At 44.0% G+C, this 23,829-nt stretch overlaps 1 protein-coding gene across 6 annotated transcripts in view; it reads left to right on the top strand.

Moving 5' to 3' along the window:
* The window catches only part of MOB3B (MOB kinase activator 3B), a 145,518-nt gene that overhangs the window by 35,163 nt on the left and 86,526 nt on the right, over positions 1–23,829 (top strand). For 2 of the 6 annotated variants that reach the window (XM_024105658.3, XM_065549677.1), the window contains exon 2: positions 22,355–22,436. The exons of the other annotated variants lie outside the window; for them this stretch is intronic. The gene's annotated coding sequence lies outside the window, so the exon portion shown is untranslated. The remainder of the gene's footprint in view (positions 1–22,354; positions 22,437–23,829) is intronic. 6 annotated transcript variants of the gene reach the window in all.

Raw genomic sequence — 23,829 nt, 5'->3', positions numbered from 1 at the left:
ATTTGTCCAAGCTCTCCTCCCGCATCTGTTCAAATCTTTGGTTTCCTTCTCTTGACCATCCATCTCCCCACCTCATGGCAATTACTAGATAGTGCTGTTGGAGGGTATCCTGTCTCTTTCTGTCTGTCTGGTATGTGTATGCTTGTTAAGTCTGATTTTTCTTTGTAAACTGCTACAGCATCAAAGCCAAGGGGAAGGAAGATGGAAACTCCCCACTCCACCCCAAGAAACTTGATTTCCTTAATGGCATTTATACAATCATAGAGGTATAGAGAGAGGTCATGTAGTTTGCCTGCCTGCAAATGCAAGATTGTTTTCTATCAGTTATCTTCTAGTGCTTTGTATTGGTAAGATACTGGCTACTTCAGGAGCATTAATTGTGTTTGATTTCAAAAGCAGTAGGCATCCATTGGGGCAGAAATGGGTAATGGTTCCTTAGTTATCAATTCCAGGGGAATAATTAGGATTTTTTGTCGTGGGTAGTGTCGAAAGTTTTTGTGATTAGACACCCGCTATTAGACTGAACCTATCACAGAGCCAGACTGTTGTATATTGTTAGTGGTTCCTAGAGGGAGCTGTTCAGGCTGAGAAATCGGCTGAGGCCTGTTGCCTCTGGAAACAAGGAAGAGCAGTGTGAGGGGGTCCACTGGAAAATGTGACTGCAGTACATAGAGCACTGTATATGGGATTTATGATTTAAATCCATCTAGATTCTGAAGGCAGAGGGAATTAACAGAAAGAAGTTTTTACAGCTGCAAGTCCATGGGAATTCTGCTGACCTTCCTGGCCATGCGGCTGGGGAACCTGCTCCCTATTCCAAGGATTTTTTTTTAGGTAGCAGATTCTACTATGCTGCTTTTGGCACTCTGCAGTATCACACCTCAGGTTTCATGAAGTTCTGCTTTTTAATTTTAATCAACCTAGTGCAGGTGCCAGCTGTTGTGTGGTGTGTTTTTTTTTTTTTTTTTTTTTTTTGGCAGAATTGCCAATTCAAAATCATTATTAGGTCTGTGACTAATGATACAATCCCGAGCAGTAAAATGGAGCATTTGAGGTCAAATACTCATATACCTGGGCTCTCCTTCCCTGAACAGATCGGCCAGTGCAGAGTAAGCATCCCAGGGCTAATGCGGCCTGGAAGGCAATGGGTGTTTTCTGCTGCATCATGCCCAAAGGTTGCAAAATCTGCATAGAACTATTGATGAGATTACTCGGCAAAGAGGATATCCAGTAACAAGGCTGTCATAAAAGATTATCTTCTGAATAGATCATCCCTTGATACAGGAAGTTCACTTGGCAACAGGACTGACTTCACCACATAATAATGGCCTAGACTAGAGAGACAGCAGTACTAGTGCTCTGTGATGGAAGGACACCAATCCAGCTTTTGTTTTCCTTACTCAGGCATAATCTTGTTCTTCATTTAGCAGTCTGGCTAGGATAAAAGATGGTGGCAGTCATGTTTGCTGGGCTTGAGAGTTGCTAGGAGAGAGGGTATGTTATAGGCGTTAATTACTACATGGAGCAAAAGGCTGCATATGCAGGTTTGGGAATATACAACAGATTTCTTTGGATCAGGATCCCAGCTGTGAAGTCTGAATTTTACAACTCAGGTGTGAATTTTGTCTGCTTCCCAGCAAAGACGTTAAATTCAGCCTTTTAATGCCAGGTCAGGATTCCTATTGGCAACATGCCAGACCCTGAGCAGAAAATGAAATTAAAAAAAAAAAGATTGGATGGGATGGTTTGGTGTAGCTGAGTATACAGGTCTGGCAAATATGCCCTTTGTAGTGGGATGGGCGAAGGATGGAAGGTTGCACACTTAGGGCCCAAACCCAGAGTCCTTAGTTGTATTATACACTATTTGATTTTGGTGGGCATTTTTCCTGAGGAAGGAATGCAGGCGTTGGCATACCATGTTGATGCCTGGTGTGGGGAAGCAGAGGAAAGTTGTTTGTCCAATTCTTTCGGTGAGATCAACATTTTCAAAGCATGGTGCCCGAGGTTCAGTTTTCAGATTCATATTTAGGAACCTAGATATAAGTGGCCTGGTTTTCAGAATTGCTAAGTACCCATCAGCTCCAACTGAATTGGAGTTGCGGGTATTCCACACCGTTCAGAGCCAGGCCACTTCTATTTAGACACCAAAATATGGATTTAAGAGCCTAACTTTAGACATACAGGTTTGAAAATTTTGGAGACTGTTACCCAGGGTTGGCTGTTACCCAGGGTTCTCTTAACCCAAAGCTGGGGGTGACTGTACTCTTTGCAAGGCAGTGTCAGGAACAAATCAAAGGGGGACACGGCGCATCCGTCTGATTTAATATTGGCACAAACCCAACATGCTTTCATCCGAACTTACTATTTTATTAAGTATCAGAGGGGTAGCCGTGTTAGTCTGGATCTGTAAAAGCAGCAAAGAGTCCTGTGGCACCTTATAGACTAACAGATGTATTGGAGCATGAGCTTTTGTGGGTGAATACCCACTTTGTCGGATGCATCCGACGAAGTGGGGATTCACCCATGACAGCTCATGCTCCAATACATCTGTTAGTCTATAAGGTGCCACAGGACTCTTTGCTGCTTTTACTATTTTATTAGATCTCAAGCACACACAAATATGCAGAGTGCCCCCAAACAATAGCTATCCACAGTCTGAAGGGGTCTTGAGTGGTCAAACGACAAGGTTCAAATGGCCAGCTACTCGCCTGTTGCTGGGGATTCCAAGAGATGGCCAGAAGGTCAAATCCAAATCATGCAGACCTCTTTCCCCTTTTATGCTCAAAATGTCACATAGTTTGTCAATCACCAGTAATGGCTGAGCAACCAGTTTGTTGAGCAAGACGTTTCAAGCCATTAGTTATACAGATGTGTTTTTGCAGAGTCTGCAGTCTCATGGGCCCCGACACACACACACACCAGAATTCAAATATAGATATACTTCCTGTCTTTCCAAAATTGCAAACTCCAGCCGTTTGAAAGAAGCAAGACAGGGTGGGGCAGCATCATGCTCAATTCTCGTGGTCAGTCCCTCTCACCGGTCACTCCCTCTGCCCTCCTTTCACCGGTCACTCATCTCCTCCCCTGGCCTGCCTACTTATGCTAAGGCTGCTACAAAGGCCTTACAGCTGCTTTTGGCAATTAGCATAATAATCAATATTCTAATACTGGCAGGGGCCTAGCATTCTGCTGCACAGCCTGTGTCTCCACTAACAGAGGCCAGCACACTTCCGTGTCTCGGGTCAGTGGTACGTTTTAGATAGGGGTACCATTCGTCCGGATTCCCCCGGACATGTCCGGCTTTTTGAGCTAAAAATAGTGTCTGGGGGGAATTTGTAAATGTCCGGACTTCCCCCCCCCATGCAAAGCGCACGTGGCTAACAGGACAGCTGGCCGGATGGTGCCACTTACATGGGGCTCCGACAGCCAGAGAGAGCCCCTCCTCCGCTTCCCCTGCAGCAGAGATCACTCCCTCCCTCCCTGCATTCGCAGATCGCCTCCGGCAGTCTGGAGCTCCTCCCCCGCTCCTCCTCCCCTGCTGCCCAGCGTGCCGGGACGAGAGGCTCAGGCCGTTCCTGAGCAAGCTCACAGAGATATTAGGTGAAGGCCAACAACAAGGGAGCCAGGGGGTCGGAGAAGGGGCAGGGAGGTTCTGGAGGGGGCAGTCAAGAGACGGGGGGGGGGTCTGGAGTTCAGGGGGGGCTTTCTGGGGGTGGGGGTGTGGATAAGGTTTTGGGCAGTCAGGGTACAGGTAGGGGGTAGGGTCCTGGGGGGCAGTTAGGAGGGGGATCTTAGGAGGGGGCAGTTAGGAGCAGGGGTCCCAGGAGGGGGCAGTCGGGGGACAAGGAGCGGGGGGGGTGTTTGGGAGTTCTGGGGGGGCTGTCAGGTGGCAGGGGTGGGGAGAGGGATCGGAGCAGTCAGGGGACAGGGAGCAGAGGGGTTTAGATGGGTCGGGAGTTCTGGGGGGGGCTGTCGGGGTGGAGAGTGGTTGGATGGGGCGTGGGAGTCCCAGGGGTCTGTCTGGGGGTGGGGGTGTGGATAAGGGTTGGGGCAGTCAGGGTACAGGTAGGGAGTAGGGTTCTAGGGGGCCAGTTAGGATGGGGGGAGGGTCTCAGGAGGGGGCAGTCAGGGGACAAGAGGCAGGGAGGCTTAGGTAGGGGGTGGAGTCCTGGGGGGGCAGTTAGGGGCAGGGGTCCCAGGAGGGGGCAGTCAGGGGACAAGGAGCGGGGGGAGGGTTGAGGGTCCTGAGGGGGGGAAGTAGCAGGGATAGGGGCGGGGCTAGGGCAGGATGGGGTGGGGCTAGGGCAGGACGGGGGCGGGGCTAGGGTGGGGCTCCTCCCGTCCTCTTTTTTGCTTGCTGAAATATGGTAACCCTAGTTTTAGATCTTGCTCTGTTGAACAAACCGAACTGCAATGTACTTATGATGAGTTAAATGACTGAGAAAGGGAGAGTAACATCAAAGTGCCAGCACTATGTGTCTGTCTGAGTGCAGACAGGTTTGCTTTACATCACGAGACCTCCCTTTTATGGAGACATCCAATGGAATTTAATAGAAACTGACAATGTTTCTGGAAGCTTTTTGGGCTATCCTATAGAATTTAATAGAGAATTATATGCCTGCTGGATAATCCTATAAAGTGGTTCATGAAACCTATAGTAATGATCTAATTCACTATTCAGTGCCCTAGGTTTTTAGTAATTTCTGTAGAAAATGTATTAATTTTCTGTTGAATCCTATGTGTCATCCCCCCGTTATACAGTATTCGAAAATATAATAAATATTCATTTCTAAAAGTACTTGCATCTCAGGATCTCAAAGCACTTTGCATGGATAAATTAATTAAGCCTCACCTTAAATGCAGATAAGTATTATTATGCTTCATTTAGAGTTGGATAAACTGAAGTAAGAGAAGCAAAGGGACTTGCCCAAGGTCTCGCAGTGAGTCAATGGCAGAGGTTGGAATAGACTCCAAGGATCCTGACTACCTGGCTCTTACCACTACAGGGCACTTCATCCCGATGATGAGGAAAGGGACTGAATGTACCCAACAAAATCAGTTCCACAACTTTATGAACTTGACTATGGCATGAGACCTATTTGGGTCATCCACATGCATACTGTGGTGGTTAGCCTGATCTTGCTGGGTGAGACTGAAAGCAAGGGCTAAGGTTTCAAAAGGTAGTGGTTCCGGAATAGACAACTTCAAGGGACCTGATTTTTATACAGTGGGTGCTCAATAGTGTATGAAAATCAGTCACTTCTAACGTGCCTTAAGTGGGGCACCCAGCAAATCACTACTCGCTTCTGAAGATCTTGACCAAGGTGTGTCTCTCCATATTCAATGCTAATAGGGCGGGAAAAAAATCTCTGTGCCATCTTTAGCATTAAGATCCAAATCTGAACGTATGACCCAGTTGCAGTGTCTATACGTAGCGTTAATTGCTGCTGAGAAGGTTTGCTTGTTCATTTGTGTGGTTTTATTTGTGTGATTATTTATATCCGCTATAGGTCTAGATTCTGACCTTTCATCTAGAAATGTGAAATAGCTGAGTTTTAAATTTTGTTGATGTAATTATTGAATTTATAGCATAGTGCCATTAGCCGCTATTGATGTGAGGTTGTATCGTTAGTTAGTGCAGTAAACTAAGTTGATAGGCATTATAATTTGTCATGTTATTTGTAATGACCTGGTCACTTATACAGCGGTGTGTTTTAATTATGGTACAAATGCTGTGTTTATATCCCTGCACTAATGCTGTCAGGCATTAGTACTAAAGCCAGCTACCATCTGTACCATTTATAATGACCTGAGATAAGCTTCTGCTTAGACAGGGCAGTGTCATTTGATTAGATTAGTGTAACTAACTGAAGGAATATGCAATAATTCAGAATATTTATCCAGTGTGAAAGCTGCCTTTCATAAGCATCTAGTCTCTAGAGTCAACCATCTTAATATGTTCTGCTTTCCATAAAATTCATTAAAAAATATCTTTTGGAGGCAAATTTTTGACAGTGGCCTATTAAAAATCACACCTATAATTTCTCCTAACTAAGGGCCAGATCCTTGGTCTCCCCTCTGGCCCTTTTGTGCCATTTCCATGCCATGCAACAGGGGTAGAGAGTTTCCTTAACAGGGCTATTAAGGATTCTCTTTGTGTACGACTTTGCACTCCAACAATCCCTACTTATGTAATGGTTTATTGGGGACAGTTGCAGACGGAGTAAGTTAAAGCATCCCGAAGGCTCCTTTAAATTGTGCTGGAGGTTAAACCAATCCCCAACTCTCCCCGGATTGGGGTAGGTGGGGAGAGGTAGGTGTAAAAAGGTGTCTTTAAGCCATCTTTGATTCTCATCCTCCAAGACAATAGGTTTCAGTACTACTTAGAGCTCAGCTGAACCCGAGGGTCTGGCCCTATGTCTCTGTGTATGCAGAAATTCAGAGCTGTGCACAAAAAAACTACTGAGTGCCCAATTCTGAGTTTTTGGTTGTACAAAAACTTAAGTGTAGAGAGTTACATGCACAGAAACGTAAACCTGAAGAATTGTAAGCACAGTCCCAGAAAAATGGAAGCCCCTTTGAAAATTTGCCCCTTTCTGTCCTCCTGCAGAAGAGTTCTTTAATGTTCTGTTGTGTTTCATGCATGGCATCATGCAGAACCTACTCCTCTCTTTCCCCTTGGTAAAGGCAATACAAATAGATATTCCTACTATTGACCTTCCACTAGAAACAAAGCCGGTATCACTCTCACCTAGTGAGTAACAGTGATATCTGTTGCACAACTACCAACCATGGACCACAGCTCTGTAAACCTGAGTGAACCTAGCTGTGACAACATATAAAGGTATGAAATGGAAGGAGACTGCTAGTCATTCTGGAAATTCTGAACCTCTGAGTTTGGACATAGGAGCTCCGTTTGGAGCTCAGGCATAAGTGAAAATAAGTTTTTTATTACAGCAAGGGGATCATTACATTGGTTTTGAAAATGAAAGGTCTTAATTTGACTGCAATGGAAGCTTAAGTCCCGGGAAGCTAATTTCCCTTAAGCCATGTGCTTCATCACACACCCACCTCTAGGAAGGCAGAGCATTAACCAGTCCACTTGGACTCTGCTGAGAATGCCAGAGTGTGAATTTGTAGGCTTCTTTGTGCTGTCAGTACCTGACAAAATTATTCTTAAAGGGGCAGGTGGGTGTGGGTGTGAGAGAGAGAGATCACAGTATTGAGTAAGAAACATAGTGGGCTTGGTTATTGGAGATGCCGAACACCTGCATTTCTCAATGACTTGACTTCATTATGTTGTGTTGTAGATGCCTCTATTTCTCCCTCCCCCCTTCCTTATGTTTTAGTCTCAGGAGAGGTATAACGGAGACAATATTGTACTTAGACAAAGTCCCTGCCCCAAGGAATTTACAATCTAAATTGGAGGGGCACAGAACAGCTCCCATTGACTTCACTTGCAATTGTGGGTGCTCAACACTGCTAAGCATTAGGCCCAATGTACCCCAATTTGCAAAGTATGGTCTGATCTTAGCTAAGTGGCCCTCGCATAATCTGGTGCTGATGGGTGCCTTAGGAATCTGTCTAATAATAATAATGATGATCAGTTTTGAGTGAGACACTGAGAGAGAAAGAGAAATCAAATGACTTGAGAGAAGTGTCACCTATCTCAGCAAGGCCTGGTGTTTCTGATGAGAACACTAGCTGCAGCGAATAATGCTTTCATTCAGTATTGACGTTGTCATCTGACAGTGTCCTGGTAGCCAAGTCTGCGTGAAGATTTAAACAGATGACAAATTAAATGCTTGAAACACAGTTTTCTGTGCCCTTTGGGTGAACATAACATCTGCCTGCTAATGGAAAAATGAAGTTCCAAGTGGAGTGATGGTAACAATTCTACTAGCCAAGGGACGTGATAAATAAAAAAAGAAAGGTAGGGTTATTCCTTATTCCCTAATACCTGCCACTGATATCTCTCCCATGTTGTGTACCATGGAAGCAGGTATTGAATTGATATGTTGTAAACTAGTCAGAGAGAGCCATGTTCTGCGCTCAGTTACACCCCTATTAAAAACAATGAGATTGCACAGATGTGTAACCCCCTTATGGGAAAGCCTTATAAAATTTAATGGAAGCAGATCCACCTTTCTAAATGCCCTTTGGACTAGCCCATAGAACTATATGGAAAATTAGATCCCTGCTATAGATTTCTACAGGCTGATTCAAAAAAACTTTAGAAAGGCTCTCATTCTTTACTGTAAAACTCTCTAGCTTTTAATACCTTTTGTAGAACGGTGTTACATTTCCATAGAACCTATAGGTTTAATCCTTATTACATTCTATAAGACTTTTCAGCATTGGCCTGATTGAAAGCCCAATGAGGTTGATGGATTTTGGATTAGTCCCTAAGGGAATTATGTACAGAATTTGGCCTCCAAAGTCAAATCCAGTGATACAAAAATGTATGTTAATATGAATATATCTGAATATTTGTTATTGCATGTTTTCCATTGGCAGAGTGCAGACATTTCATGGCTGATTTTCAGAGCTGTCAATTTGTTTGAGTCACTTCTGTTTTCAGAGTGTGCAGCCCAGGAAGAAATAGCAGTTAGTACATTTGGGAGAAAAAAAGTAGCTATTGAAAGAAATGGAACAGTAATGACGCTTACCAAAGTCTGGAAACTCCTGATTTCATTGTGCTGTTTTTCCCCTTAGATATTTTACCTTTCCTTCTCTTAGCTCTCACTGTACCATCATATCTCTAAATTCAGATATATAGAAACCTCATCGTGGTAGTAAGTCAGGGCCAGATTCTGCCATCGTTACTTACATTGATTTCATTGGGACTATTGAAAGAATAAGGCTTTGTTCAGTGGACTTGTTTCTGATCTCACAGCATATCCACCTTAGTGTGACTCTCTTGACTTCACTGAAGTTAATCTTGATTTGTACCAGAGTAAGTGAGTCTAGAATCAGCCCCAAAGTGGGTAACGGAGTAAAAGTTGGCCTTTGAGGACTATATAACATGCATGGTAATATGTTGTCCCATTATCATAATACATTTTCACTATGAATACTTTTCTCTCTCATACACATATGCTCATGCACATAGATGCAAACACAATAACTGGATCTATATGCACATGATAAAAAAAAAAAAAAGGAATGTTGTCAGGTTACATTTTATTGCAGATCTGCCCCTGATGCACTTGCCTTCTTCCACCATCCTTTCCTGAAAGCAACGGCAAACAATCATTTTTGCGCCTAAGCCTGGGTTACTCGTGCGGATGCCATAGCATGGCAAGTCTGGACCCCGCTCAGCTGTACATTGTTGTTGTGAGCGTCACAAACACCTCGCGCATCATCCTGCAGTATTTGCAGAGCCTTGCCGGAGCCACCCTGGGGAAGCTTGTGATACCACACAAATAGCCGTGCTGGAAGCCATGGAATGGAGCAATTTGCACATGCTGGCAGCGGCAGCCGGGTTTGTTGACACGGTGGTACACCACTTCTGGGCCTGGAAAACAAGCACAGACTGGTGGGACCGCATAGTTATGCAGGTATGGGATGAGGAGCAGTGGCTGCATATCTTTCGAATGCGTAAGGCCACTTTCATGGAACTTTGCGAATTGCTTTCCCCAGCCCTAAAGCGCATAAATGCCAAAATGAGACCTGCTCTGACAGTTGAGAAGTGAGTGGCGATAGCCTGTGGAAGCTTGCCAACGCCAGATTGCTACCGGTCAGTCAGGAATCAGTTTGGAGTGGGTAAATCTCCCATGGGGGCTGCTGTGATCCAAGTAGCCAGGGCAATCTATTCACTTCTGCTAAGAAGGGTAGTGACTCTGGGAAATGTGCAGGACATAGTGGATGGCTTTGCCGCGATGGGGTTCCCTAACTATAGTGGGGCGATAGATGGAACGCACATCCCTATCTTCGCACCAGACCACCTTGCCAAAGAGTACATAAACTGCAAGGGGTACTTCTCAATGGTGTTGCAAGCGCTAGTGCAGAGGTTGGCAACCTTTCAGAAGTGGTGTGCCAAGTCTTCACTTATTCACTTTAACTTAAGGTTTCATGTGCCGGTAATACATTTTAACGTTTTTTAGAAGGTCTGTCTCTATAAGACTATATTATATAACTAAACTATTGTTGTATGTAAAGTAATCAAGGTTTTCAAAATGTTTAAGAAGCTTAATTTAAAATTAAATTAAAATGCTGATCTTACGCCACCGGCCCGCTCAGCCCGCTGCCGGCCTGGGGTTCCGTTCACCTAGTTTGGCAGCAGGCTGAGTGGGGTCTGCGGGACCCCGGCTGGCAAGGGGCCGGCAGCCGGAACCCCAGACCAGGGATGCAGGTGGGAATGTGGGGGGTGGGTGCAGGAGCTTCCGTTTGCTGCTCAGGGTGGGGGTGGGGATGTGGGGGGGTGCAAGAGTCAGGGCATGGGGGGCTGGGTGTGTGGAGGGGTGCAGGGGTCAGGGCAGAAGGCTGGGTGTGTGGAGGTTGTGCAGGGGTGTGTGGAGGGCATGGGGTGTGGGAGGGCTGGGTATGTGTGGGGGGTGCAGGAGTCGGAACAGGGGCTGGAGATGTGTGAGGGGGTGTAGGGGTCAGGGCAGAGGGCTGGGTGTGTGTGTGTGGGGGTGCAGGGGTCAGAGAGGACGGCTGGGTGTGGGGGGGGGGGTTCAGGGGTTAGAGCAGAGGGCTGGGGTGCTCGGCTCCTGGGGTTGCTCACGGCAGGGGGCTGGAGGGGATATGCCCCATCCCCACCCCTTTCCCCAGGGTCCCGTCCCCACCTCTTCTCTGCTTTCTCCCTAGAAGAGCGAGCATGCTGCGGCTCGGCTCGGCTCGGCTCCGCTCCCCCTCACAAGGGCGATCAGCTGATCGGCGGCAGGGAGAGGGAGTGGGAGGGGCAGGAAAGCACCACACTGGGGGAAGAAGTGGGGGGAGGAGGGAGCTTGGCTGCCGGCATGACCAAGCTTCTGCCTCCTGCCCCCGCAGGAGAAATCGGTGGGCAGGGGGACTGAGTGGGGCCAGGACCCAGGCAGGCAGCAGCGTGCCATCAAAAATTGGCTCGCGTGCCATCGGTTGCCGACCCCTGCGCTAGTGGATCACAAGGGCCGTTTCACCGACATCAACGTGGGATGGTCGGGAAAGGTACATGACACGCGCATCTTTAGGAACTCTTCAGAAAGCTGCAAGAAGGAACTTCCTTCCCAGACTGGAAAATTACTATTGGTGATGTTGAAATGCCAATAGTTATCCTTGGAGACCCAGCCTACCCCTTGCTCCCATGGCTTATAAAGCTGTACACAGGCAGCCTGGGCAGCAGTAAGGAACAGTTCAACCATAGGCGGAGCAAGTGCAGAATGGTGGTAGAATGTGCCTTTGGATGTTTAAAGGGGCGCTGGTGCAGTTTACTCACTAGGTTAGACGTCAGTGAAAGAAATATTCCTATTGTTGTTGCTGCTTGCTGTGTGCTCCATAATATCTGTGAAAGTAAGGGGGGAAAGTTTCTGGCGGGGTGGGGTGTTGAGGCGGATTGCCTGGCAGCCCATTTTGAGCAGCCAGACACCAGGGCAATAAGAAGAGCAGATCGAGGCGCACTGCATCTCCGAGAGGCTTTGAAAACCAGTTTCATGAATGATCCAACACTAATGTGACAGTTCTGTGTGTTGTACCTTACCAAGCTATCCTCCCTTTTTTTTTTTTTTGCATGTACTGCCCTGTAAACTATACCCCCACCAACCACAGTGTGCACAGTGAATAAAGAGCCTCTTGTCCTCAATTCATGCATTTTTATTATGCTAACAAACACTGAACAGAGACAGCAATGAAAAAATAGAAAGTGCCCAAAAGATTTCTTTATAAAAAATAATAAAAAAAAAGAACCCTGAGCAAATAGATTTCTCTATCAAGGTCGTGCCTGGAGCGACTCCTTCTGGCAGAGTTAGAATTCTTGAAAAATAGGATTCATAATGGAAATGCCTTAGGGCTTTGAGCTAACAAAGCACTTTTTAATCTTTAAACTAGGGCTGTCAATTAATTGCAGTCAACTCATGCGATTAACTCAAATATTAATCATGATTAAAAAAATTAATTGCGATTAATCGCACTTACAGCCATAGAATACCAATTAAAATTTATTAAATATTTTTGGATGTTTTCATACCTTTTCAATATTGATTTCAATTACAACACAATACAAAGTGCACAGTGCTCACTTTATATTATTATTTTTGATTACAAATATTTGCACTGTAAAAATGATAAACAAAAGAAATAGTATTTTTCAATTAACCTTATACAAGTACTGAAGTGTAATCTCTTTATCGTGAAAGTGTAACTTACAAATGCAGATTTTTTTGGTTACATAACTGCACTCAAAAAAAACAGTGTAAAACTTTAGAACCTACAAGTCCACTAAGTCCTACTTTTTATTCTGCCAATTGCTAAGACAAGTTTGTTTATATTGATGGGAGATAATGCTGCCTGCTTCTTATTTACAATATCACCTAAAAGTAAGAACAGGTATTTGCATGGCCATGGTACTTTTGTAGCCGGCGTTGCAAGGTATTTATGTGTCAGATATGCAAAACATTCGTATGCCCCTTCATGCTTCGGCCACCATTCCAGAGGACATGCTTCCAAGCTGATGATGCTCATTAAGAAAATAATGTCAGTTAAATTTGTTACTGTACTCGTTGGGTGGGGAGAATTGTATGTCTCCTGCTCTGTTTTACCTGCATTCTGCATATATTTCATGTTATAGCAGTCTCAAATGATGACCCAGCACATGTTCATTTTAAGAACACTTTCACAGCAGATTTGACAAAACGCAAAGAAGGTACTGATGTGAGATTTCTAAAAATAGCTACAGGACTTGACCCAAGGTTTAAGACTCTGAAGTGCCATCCAAAATCTGAGATGGACGAGGTGTGGAGCATGCTTTTAGAAGTCTTAAAAGAGCAACACTCTGATGTGGAAACTACAGAACCTGAACCACCAAAAAAGAAAATCAACGTTCTGCTGGTGGCATCTGACTCAGACAATGAAAATGAACTTGAGTCCGTCCTCACTGCTTTGGACGGTCATCAAGCAGAATCCATCATCAGCATGGAAGCATGTTCTCTGGAATGGTGGTTGAAGCATGAAGGAACATATGAATCTTTAGCACATCTGGCATGTAAATATCTTGCAACACCAGCTACAACAATGCCATGTGAACACCTGTTCTCACTTTCAGGTGACATTGTAAACAAGAAGCAGGTAGCATTATCTCCTGCAAATTGTAACCAATCTTGTTTGTCTGAGTGATTGACTGACCAAGAAGTAGGACTGACTGGACTTGTAGGCTCTAAAGATTTACATTGTTTTATTTTTGAATGCAGATTTTTTGTACATAATTAGACATTTGTAAGTTCAACTTTATGATAAAGAGATTGCACCAGAGTACTTGTATGAGGTGAATTGAAAAATAATTTTTTTTTTGTTTTTTACAGTGCAAATATTTGTAATAAAAATAAATATAAAGTGAGCACTGTACACTTTGCATTGTGTTGTAATTGAAATTAATATATTTGAAAATGTAATAAACATCCAAAAGTATTTTAAAAAATTGGGAGTCTGGTGGCACCTTAAAGACAAACAGATTTATTTGGGCATAAGCTTTCGTGGGTAAAAAAACCTCACTTCTTCACATGCATGGAGTGAAAATTACAGATGCAGGCATTATATAATGACACATGAAGAGAAGGGAGTTACCTCACAAGTGGAGAACCAGTGTTGACAGGGCCAATTTGATCAGGGTGAATGTAGACCACTCCCAATAATAGATGAGGAGGTGTCAATTCCAGGAGAGGCAAAGCATCTTTTGTAATGAGCCAGCCACTCCCAGTCCCTATTCAAGCCCAAATTAATGGTGTTAAATTTGCAAATGAATTTTAGTTCTTCTGTTTCTCTTTGAAGTCTGTTTCTGAAGTTTTTTTGTTCAAGTATAGCTACTTTTAAATCTGTTATAGAATGTCCAGGGAGATTGAAGTGTTCTCCTATTGGCTTCTGTATGTTACCATTCCTGATGTCCGATTTGTGTCCATTTATTCTTTTACGTAGGGACTGTCCGGTTTGGCCAATGTACATGGCAGAGGGGCATTGCTGGCACATAATGGCAGATATAACATTAGTAGACGTGCAGGTGAATGAGCCTTTCATGGTGTGGCTGATGTGGTTGGGTCCTCCGATGGTATAGCTGGAGTAGATATGGGGACAAAGTAGGCAATGGGTTTTGTTACAGGGATTGGTTCCTGGGTTAGTGTTTCTGTGGGGTGGGGTGTAGTTGCTGGTGAGTATTTGCTTCAGGTTTGGGGGCTGTCCGTAAGCGAGGACTGGCCTGCCTCCCAAGGTCTGTGAGATTGAAGGATCGTTTTCCAGGATAGGTTGTAGATCGTTGATGATGTGCTGGAGAGGTTTTAGCTGTGGGCTGTACGTGATGGCCAGTGGTGTTGGGCCTGTCCTGTAGTAGGTGATTTCTGGGTACCCGTCTCGCTCTGCTGATCTGTTTCCTCACTTACCTAGGTGGGTATTGTAGTTTTAAGAATGCTTGATAAAGATCTTGTAGGTGTTTGTCTCTGACTGAGGGAATAAAATAAATGGTATTCTAGTGTTGTTTAATAGTGCGATTAATTTTTTTAAATCGCGCGATAGCCCTACTTTAAGCACGTGAGGAGTCCCACTGGCTACCAAAAGTCGAGTCAGACTACTCATGTTCTTAGTTACACACATGCTTAAGTACTTTGCTGTATCAGGGCCCATGTGGATGCTACTGGCAGGGTTGCCAATTTTAGTTAGACATATTCCTGGAGGTTTCATCACATGACATAATCTTTAATTAAAGGTTAATCTTTAATTCCTGGAGACTCGAGGCAAATCCTGGCAACCCTAGCTACTGGAATTGAAGTTACAGTACTCCTTTGTTTCCACTAGGTGCTATTCACTTTCAAACTGGATTGTTGTCAGAGCTACTGAATTCACATTTTCCTGACCATCATTTGTGCCTGTCTGTCACTGTTGCTCTGGAGGAAGATATTAATCCTGGAACAAATAGAAAACCACCTGTAGCGTTATACAGCACTTTCATGTGCACATACGCATGAGCATAAATAGGAAGCCATGAGTTTCTTTTCTTGGTCAGGGATTGTGTGGGAGCTAGTGAAATTATGGTGTGGGAAATTTGCAGCACAAACTAGTTCCGTGGGGTGGGGGTTTAGCCATCATTAAAACTCCCACTTTTAAATTGTGTCAGATTAACAGTTAAGATTTTAAATTAAAACAAGCAACTGCTTTTTAGCAAGGACTAAATTCATCTCCTCCGTTAGGAGGGAGCTGATTCCACTTCAAACTGGCTTCAGTGAAATAGCACCCTCCTAAGCATTTATCATCTGCACTTACCCTGGCGGTTGGCTGCTGTGACCACAAAGACCACAAAGGGTAATCAGATATTATGCTTCAAGACATAAGCTGTTTACCACAAGGACAGGAAAGAACACAGCTAACCTTCCTTCCTGATCAGTTTTTCACAGTCATGTACGTAATGGATTTTTTATTCCCTCCCTTCTGAATCATCAGGTAGTGGGCATTGCTGGGGCGATCCTCAGCTTGAAGTCAGTGGAGCTGTGCCAGTCTATCCCAAGTAAGGATCTGCCCCTTTAGTTCTAGTGTGGCAAATCCTCTGTTCCAAGTGGCTAGAAAGGTTTGGATTCACCTGTGCAAACTGGTTTACAGAGACAGATGAAACTGTTCTCAGATTGATGCTGGTGCTTGTGGGACAAGGCCCCTCTTTACTTACCCCTGCTGTGTTAAGTAGTATAGTGATTAAACACTGTGCAAAGCTAGAGAAGAGCCTTTGAAAGCTCGTTAAGCAACCTTAATTATTCAATCCAAATATTAAATAGAATTATAGACTTCCCCTTGAGCTTGAAGGGAGAAGAATGTCAATGCAGAGTTATTTCCCACAGTGTATTTTCTAGTGCAGAGGTCCCAGAACCATGATCTGGGAAGCCTGCTGGAGAGCTGGCTGGTTAAATAGTGCTGGCTTCTCTTCCTGCTTTCTAGCTGCTAAATTGCACTAAAAGATGAACATATTTATTACTTTTTTGGTGTGACTTCTACAAGTGATCATTCACTGTAGGTACAACAGTATTGTGACCAAATGGGAGGGAAGGTGTGAGATTGTGAATGTGAGGAGATTGACAAGGGTTTCCACCTTTTTTCCTATGGTGATTGTGTTCAGTATGATGGGTGGGAACGTGAAGTGGAAGACATTTGTAGATATTTCGTTGGGAGGGAGAGGTTGTAGGTTTTATTGGTGTGTGGGCGCATGTGCTAGGACAGAGATCTGTCTGTATGTAGTTTCTCTGATCAGATTTCAGGTACAGCAAATGCTCTTGAAAGCTCTGTGTTAACAGGTGTGGTCCTGCAGATGGACCCAGCAAGACTTAGTATATTGATTTAGGCTTTTAGAACGTAGGTGACAACAAAGTTCAGGTGCTATGTTTCTATCCTTATTTAAGGAGGTATATATTTAGCTTACTCGCTGTTTTCCTACTGCATAATACTAGGTCATTTCAACCAAATGATAAGGTTGAACATGATGAAATTACAGGGCAGTGATCAGAGAGGTTTTTGGAGGAAAATCTCTTCAGCACTAGGGTTGGAATGTTTAGCTGTGCGTAGGAAGAGCAGGTTCTGAAATGAGTTCTTTCCACAGACTCTGTGGCAGCTTCATTTCACTGATTGTTGAAAGTACAGGGCACATGACCAGTCAGTCCCTTTGACCTCACCACTGACTAGGGGCTGTCCCTGTAAGAGCTGTAAGCGAGCAGCTGTCCGTGAAGTACAGTATTATCATAGCTGCCCACTCTAAGGATCAAGTATATTATTATGTTGTATTTAGCAACATTTAGAAGCTCCAACTAAGATCCTGGGCCCATTGTGTTAGGCACTGTACAGAAACATAGTAAGAGACAGTCCATGCTGGGAAGTGTTTATAATGGAAATAGACAAGATGAACATAGGAAGTAACATTACCTGGTTTTTACAGGTGGGGAAGCGGTAGAGTGAGATTGTGACATAAAAGGAGTCTTTGGCAGATTCAGAATCTGAACCCAGATCTCCTGGGTTCTAGTCTAGGGCCTTAAGTACAAGACAGTTATTCCATTCAGTACTTAGAAAGATAAATTCTCCCTTGGAATTCTGAAATGAATGCATCTTGCAGTAGGTTCTCTTTGGTCTGAGTCTGACATTCTTTGTGATACAGTGGATTACTGCAACTCAGGACGATGCTGCCACGTATCATTTTGAGTATTTCTGTCCAAACCCTTGAAAACAAGATTTCTGCCAGTACTGACCGTGTGGCATCCATTAGGAGATGTAGATTACAATTAAAGTCACCACATCAAGTCCTGCATTGGTCCACACCGTGTGTCACTGAATAGTAATACGCAAGCATCAGAAAGTTTGGAATAACAGTAATTATCTTCTGCGCTTACATAGCGCCTTTCATCTGTGGATTTTGCACTGTTTTACTAAGAGAGTTAAGTATTATGATCTCTGATGCACATATGTGGAAACTTCAGTCACCAGGATAATTAACATTTTTAATCCATAAGCAGGAGAAAATTACAAGGTTTTTGACTTAGCTTGCGTTATTGCTGATATTTATAGGTAATTATTCATTTTCTTTCATACTTATTAATCTTGTAAGGAACTAGAAATTTCGCGCTAGATTTGGCAAGCCCTGCTTAGGTGCTTAATAGGAACAGGCAGAACGCATCTCCCTCCTCTGTAAGTAGAAACCACATTCTTGGTCCTGCACTTCCAGACTGGGTGTGTCAAGTTCTGACAGGTGCTATACTCCTCTAAGTGGAAGGGCATCTGTCATCAAGCAGATAAGGCTGCAAGCTGGGACTCGGGAAACCTGGATTCTGTTATCTCTGCTACTGACTCTCAGTGATTTTAGGGAAATCTGTTCCTCAGTCTTTCCATCTGTGACATGGGGTTAAAGATACTTCTTCCTCTATGAATGAAAAACACTATGCAAGTGTTAAATATTACAACATTCATTATAATGGGGCAGGCAGGCTGTGGCACCAACTCCTTCCATGCTGGCCACTGGAGCAGGGGCAGTTCATGCTGCACCCTTTAAAGGGTGCGGCAGGCCCCATGCTGGTGTGCACCTTTCCAGCAGTCCCAGCACGCAGTCCAGCCCAATGCTGCACCCATGATCCAGAGCCAGTTCTGAGTCCATATTGAGATGGGACCAAATCAAACCTGAAGGAAATAACTATATTTAGTGGAAAACCATGTATATAATTATTTTATGACCTGTTAATTTCAAAGCTGTTTGTGAATTTCCTTTCTCTCCTTTCACCTGCCCTGCCCTCCCATTCTTTAAAGGGTGAAAGACAGGAATATAACAGCCCTTCGTGTTTCCTTTTAAACAGTTACTGCAAATTCTGTGTAATGCAAAACAATTGAGAATCAAAAATTATTGTGGTGAGAACTACAACTGTAAAGATAGTTGGTAGAATTCTGGAAGAGCAAGTCAGTTCCATTTCCATTCATACCACAGTAACCAAGCCCAAGCATCAAATCTAGTATAAAAACATTAACAACTTATAAAAGCGATGTTCATAAGAACAGCTTTCCAAACCATGCACACGCCATCATAATAGCCATATTTTATTAGCAGTAGAAGGAGGTGCCGGGTCACAAGGGCTTGATAACTGAAAGCATATACTGTTCCTCTACTGTGAGGGCATGTTCTAATAACTGCAGCTGCTACTGGATTAATTACAATTGAGACCATTACATGCCCAAAGGGAGTATGGAGGGAGAGGTAGACAGGGCACAATAGATAGCAAAATTGCAATGCTTAAAAGGACAGTCAGAAATTATAGGCTTCATGATGTGATCTGTTGTAGGTGTTATTAAAAATTCAGCATTTGTTAACTGTCACTACACAGCTATGCAAATAATCCCAATAAACTCAAATGGTGCTACTCATATGCATTCATTTAACCACGTGTATGAATCTTTGCAGCGTCGGGGCCTTAGGTTGTGAAAACACATAGGGGCAGGGACTGAACTTTAATTTAACCCATCTATTTATATGGCCTCCTCAATGGTAGATGTCAGCATTATCTAATTCTGTGGGGTGTGTTGCATATTAGGGCCCTGATCCTGAACGGGGGTCTCTGAGTCCTGCTGTAATATAAATATTAAATAATAATAGTAATCCATATCCCAAATACAGGAAAATACTGCAGGTATTGCGGGTACAGCTGCATGGTAACTGTTGACATCTTAATCATCATCACTATATCGTAATGATATTTTGTGAGAGTGTGTGAGAATTTAGTATCAGAGGGGTAGCCGTGTTAGTCTGTATCCACAAAAACAATGAGGAGTCCGGTGGCCTTAAAGACGACCAGATTTGTTTGGGCATAAGCTTTCGTGGGTAAAAAAACACTTCTTCAGATGCATGGAGTGAAAATTACAAATAAGGCATAAATATACTTGCACATGAAGAGAAGGGAGTTACCTTACAAGTGGAGAACCAGTGATGACCAGGCCAATTCAGTCAGGGTGGATGTGGTCCACTCCCAATAATTGATGAGGAAGTGTTAATAGCAAGAGAGGGAAAATTGCTTTTGTAGTGAGCCAGTCACTCCCAGTCCCTATTCAAGCCCTAATTAATGGTGTTAAGTTTGCAAATGAATTTTAGTGCTTCTGTTTCTCTTTGAAGTCTGTTTCTGAAGTTTTTTTGTTCAAGTATAGCTACTTTTAAATCTGTTAGAGACTGAAGTGTTCTCCTACGGGCTTTTGTATGTTACCATTCCTGATGTCTGATTTGTGTCCATTTATTCTTTTGTGGAGGGACTGTCCGGATTGGCCAATGTACATGGCAGAGGAGCATTGCTGGCACATGATGGAATGTATAACATTAGTAGACGTGCAGGTGAATGAGCCGCTGATGTGGTTGGGTCCTCTGATCGTGTTTCTAGAGTAAATATGGGGACAGAGTAGGCAACAGGTTTGTTATAGGGATTGGTTTCTGTGGTGTGGTGTGTAGTTGCTGGTGAGTATTTGCTTCAGGTTGGGGGGCTGTCTGTAAGTGAGGACTGGCCTACCTCCCAAGGTCTGTGAGAGTGAGGGATCGTTGTCCAGGATAGGTTTTAGATTGTTGATGATATGCTGGAGAGGTTTTAGTTGGGGGCTATACGTGATGGCCAGTGGTTTTCTGTTATTTTCCTTGTTGGGCCTGTCCTGTAGTAGGTGATTTCTGGGTACCGTCTCACTCTGTCAGTCTGTTTCCTCACTTCCCCAGGTGGTTATTGTAGTTTAAGAATGCTTGATAAAGATCTTGTAGGTGTTTGTCTCTGTCTGAGGGATTGGAGCAAATGCGGTTGTATCTTAGGGCTTGGCTGTATACAATGGATCGTGTGATGTGTCCTGGATGGAAGCTGGAGTCATGTAGGTAAGTATAGTGGTCAGTAGGTTTCCAGTATAGCGTGGTGATTATGTGACCATCACTTATTTTCACTGTAGTGTCCAAGAAGTGGATCTCTTGTGTGGACTGGTCCAGGTTGAGGTTGATGGTGGGGTGGAAATTGTTGAAATCCAGGTGGAATTCTTCAAGGGATTCCTTCTCGTGGGACCACATGATGAAGATGTCATCAATGTAGCGCATGTAGAGAAGGGACGCTAGGGGACAAGAGCTGAGGAAGCATTGTTCTGAGTCAGCCATAAAAACGTTGACATACTTTGGGGCCATGCGAGTACCCATAGCAGTGCCTCTGACTTTAAAGTATAAGTTGTCCCCCAAATCTGAAATGGTTGTGGGTGAGGACAAAGTTACAAAGCCACCAGGCGTGCCGTGGCCTCATCAGGGATACTGTCCCTGACAGCTTGTAGTCCATCCTCGTGTGGAATATTGGTGTAAAGCGCTTCTACATCCATGGTGGCCAGGATGGTGTTTTCAGGAAGCTCACCAATGCATTGTAGTTTCCTCAGGAAGTCAGTGATGTCTTGAAGATAGCTAGGAGTGCTGGTAGCGTACGGTCTGAGGAGAGAGTCCAAATAGCCAGATAATCCTGCTGTCAGGGTGCCAATGCCTGAGCTGATGGGGCATCCAGGAATTCCAGGTTTATGGATCTTGGGTAGCAGATAGAATACCCCTGGTCGGGGCTCTAGGGGTGTGTCTGTGTAGATTTGTTCCTGTGCTGTAGCAGGGAGTTTGTTGAGCAGATGGTGTAGTTTCTTTTGGTTCTCCTCAGTGGGATTGGAGGATAGTGTAGAATGTGGTCTTGGAGAGTTGCCTGGCAGCCTCCTGTTCATAATCTGACCTATTCATGATGACTACAGTAGCAAACTCCCTGCTACAGCAGGCAGGGCCGGCTCTGGCTTTTTTGCCGCCCCAAGTAAAAAACGCCCGGCCGGCCGGAGCAGTAAAGGGGAGGTGGGGGAGGGAAGGAGGAAAACCAACCTGCCGGGCTTGCTGCAGGGCGCTCCCCTCCTCCACCCTCTACAGGGCGGCGGGAGCAGCAAACCAAAAAGAAGAAACCTGCAGGGGCAGCCAAAGCGGTGAAGCGCAAAACAAAACAAAACAAAAAAGGATTAGATGGAATGCTGCCCCTTGGAATCTGCCGCCCCAAGCACGAGCTTGCTCGGCTGGTGCTTCCTCAGCTCTATTGTGCTAGGTGCTGTACAAAGGCAAAACAAAAAGGTGGCCCCTCCTAACCTACAGAGCTTCCAGTCAGAATAAATGGATTTATTGTCCCTTTGTTGGGCTGTATCTTGCTTACCTGATGTTTGCTAGCTATGCTCCAGTCACATCCAATTTCTTAACATATTTGTATTGGTCATTATTTACCTTGGATTTATTTAATGTTTTCCCCCTTGTTTTTTCAGTAATCCACAGGGAGCGTAGGCCAATTAGGCTTTTGTATCAGGGTTTTACATGTGATATTTGAAATCCTGCTGATCCCATTGTGCATGGGTTAGTAGGTTTTGTGGATCTGGTAGGCTTCAGGATTGAGGACCTGATTCTACAAAACACTTTTGAGTAACTTTAGTCAATAGGATTACTCACATAAATAAAGTTACTCATGTATGTATTTGCAGGATTGGGTCAATAGTAGATAAAATGCTGGGGTTCCTTGTACATTCCTCAATACTTTGTTCTACATATTGTGGCCCTATTTCTGATCTTACATCACTGGTCTCCTGATTTTATACTGGTGTAAATAAGATCAGACTCAAATCCTGTGTCATTTATATGAATTAATTTAATTTTCCACAGATCAATAGACTATCAAATATTGTGGGGTTTTTTCTTGTGGTCCCTTACACTGGGCATGATCCTACAACATGGGACTAATGGGGTAAGTCAGTAAAGTCAATGTTCCCATTTTTTCCCTTGCACACATAGAATTGAATGCACGTTATTGCTTGCTAATCAGATTTTGGTTTACATGGCAAACACTTCTAAACATTTGGAAAAGCTTATTTTCAGTCAGCACTTTGATGAAGTGTTGATTTTTGTTGTTGTCATGTAAGGATTTAAAGTTAGCCTTCCAACAGCTATGAAGGAAGGGAAAAATGCAGGGTGAAAAAAACCCTGTAATCCCTTAATGAAAATAACTTTGAACCAAATCTGAACTCCGCTGGCTCCAGTGAGATTTACACCATTAGAAATGCCAGCAGAATCTGGCCCTGAAGCCGCAGACAGCTTCCTTTCACTGGATGTATTAATCTTCCAGTGTTTATATTTTATGTATGGGCATATGCTGGCTGCCAAGTAGTCTCACAAACTGTGGACAAAGGGATGGGGGAGCATAAAATAAAAAACATTTGCATCTGCCTGCTCCCAAAACCTCTCCCCCCAAGACGTGTAGAGGGGCCAGAGGTGCGGTCCGTGCATTTGTATTTATGCCTAGTCTGGCAATGGCAATGACGTACCTTTTACTATTGTTGCTAGGAGCTCAAATAATCTGGGTGGAAGGTGTGTGTGTCTGACGTGGGTGGGGAGGAAGAGAGGGGATGTTGCTGGTCAGAACCTGCATGCATGATTGAGCTCCACGCTTATTTGTGTGCCCATTTTAGGGCCCTTTCACCAATGGATTAGGATTTCCTTTATGATTCCTGTTACCTACACGGTTTAATACCATGTCTGCTGTATGAATCTCTGTTGCCTGATCTACACTGAAGATGAGTCGGGAATTTTCCCCATGTTGTCTCTTTCCCTGTGATGTAGTTACACTGATATAGATACGTGTGGTGTTTTTTGAGTGTAATTCAAATTGCACAATTTTAATTAAAAGTATATAAATAAATGGCATGATATGTTTTCGTCCTTAGCTACTCAGACAACGCCCCCCGCGCCCCCTTTGTATAACCAGGAAAAGTTTATTCTGAACTCAGGACAGCGCTTTGTTTTTCTTGTTTTGTAGGTTTGCTGCATTTAGACGTTTCAAACAGAGAATGCGTTTTAGCTTGTGAAACCTTGTGGTTTGCAAATAGGAATCTGGTGATGCTATAAATGTGCACTTACACATGCACTCGTGGGCCAAATTCTTTCCTGGTTTAACTCCATTACATCCTGGAATTATGCCAGGGATGAATGTAGCTCCTTGAACAGATAGGGAGGCAGGAGGCCAAACTTGAAAAGTGTATAAAGGGCTTGATCCAAAGCCCCTTAAGGTCAACATGTATTTCTGTTGACTTCCTTGGGCTTTGAATCAGGCCAGTAGAGTACTCAAGACAGAGAATGGCGTT

The sequence above is a fragment of the Chrysemys picta genome, chromosome 6, assembly GCF_011386835.1.
Source record: "Chrysemys picta bellii isolate R12L10 chromosome 6, ASM1138683v2, whole genome shotgun sequence".
Taxonomy (NCBI): domain Eukaryota; kingdom Metazoa; phylum Chordata; order Testudines; family Emydidae; genus Chrysemys; species Chrysemys picta.
This window is presented reverse-complemented; position numbering and strand designations above follow the sequence as displayed.